We start from the raw sequence: 344 nt of genomic DNA, 5'->3' as shown, positions 1-344 counted from the left end.
GAGATGTACCTTAAAATATTATTTTCCTTAATAACAGAAAGAGTTGCGTTACGTTAAATAAATCGATCGAATTGATTGCCGATCAAATTAAATTTAGAAGGATCTCAGAGCAATAAAACGTACGAGTTAAAATCAGATTCTGACATAAAAAATACGATAATTCTCCGTGAAATGCATTCTTTGAGCAATCGTTAATGAATCGCTTGCGGAAATGTGCAAAAAAAGAAGACCATCGGTAACTTGAAATTAGAAGTTAAAGGGCTCTCGTTTTCACGTCAAAATACTCGGTTAGAATTCTTCTGAAAAACGAAGAATAAAAATCATTTTGGCGATCTGGTTGCAAA

Source organism: Andrena cerasifolii, chromosome 11 (genome assembly GCF_050908995.1).
Source record: "Andrena cerasifolii isolate SP2316 chromosome 11, iyAndCera1_principal, whole genome shotgun sequence".
In the NCBI taxonomy this organism is placed as follows: Eukaryota; Metazoa; Arthropoda; class Insecta; order Hymenoptera; family Andrenidae; genus Andrena; species Andrena cerasifolii.
Note: the sequence above shows the minus strand (reverse complement) of the source record.